This window comes from Suncus etruscus, chromosome 4 (genome assembly GCF_024139225.1).
Source record: "Suncus etruscus isolate mSunEtr1 chromosome 4, mSunEtr1.pri.cur, whole genome shotgun sequence".
Taxonomy (NCBI): Eukaryota; Metazoa; Chordata; class Mammalia; order Eulipotyphla; family Soricidae; genus Suncus; species Suncus etruscus.
The window spans coordinates 2,722,225-2,723,023 of record NC_064851.1 but is presented as its reverse complement, the minus strand read 5'-3'; positions in this window follow the sequence as shown (position 1 = coordinate 2,723,023).

The following is a 799-nucleotide window of genomic DNA, read 5'->3' as shown; positions in this document are numbered from 1 at the left end:
CCCCATATGGCTCCTCAAGTCAACCAGGAGTCATTCCTGAGTGTAGAGCCAGGAATAGCCATAAGCACGTCTGGGGGTGGACCATAAACAAAAGCAAGAGAAATCCTTGTGAAGGCACCCAGCAAAGGTATAAGCTGCTGTATCTGGTATAGCAGTTCACACTTTCCAAACATGGGACAGGGGCAGAGAGGGAGTCAGGGGACCTAAAGGAGGAAGAGCAAAGAGGAGACAAGATCTGGCCAGCATGAATAAACATGAGTTGGGTTGTCCCCAGAGGAAAAGATAAGTAAATTAGCTGCCCCAGGGCTCATCTGATTTTGTAAAACTCCCAAGGCTTTTAAGGCTTCCCATTGTCACTGAGATAACATACAGAGTCTGAGGGATCTCAGTGGGCCTAACACATGATCCGCCTGCGTTTTGGGAGGCCTGGTTTAGTGCTCTGGCTCTATCTTGATTGGTTTTCAGGCCATATCTGGAGGTACTCAGAAGTTACTCCTGGTTCTACACTCAGGAATCAGTCCTGATGTGCTCGGGAGTTTATATGGGGTGCTGGGGACTGAACCCAATTTGACCATGTACAAATGTCCTCCCTGCTGTACTATCTCTCTGCTGCAAGAAATAGAATTTCTAATAATAAAAACTTGGGGAAATGTGAATATTTATTAGCAAATTTTTCTACCCAAAAACCAAAAAAAGGGCCCGGAGAGATAGCACAGCGGCGTTTGCCTTGCAAGCAGCCGATCCAGGACCAAAGGTGGTTGGTTCGAATCCCAGTGTCCCATATGGTCCCGTGCCTGCC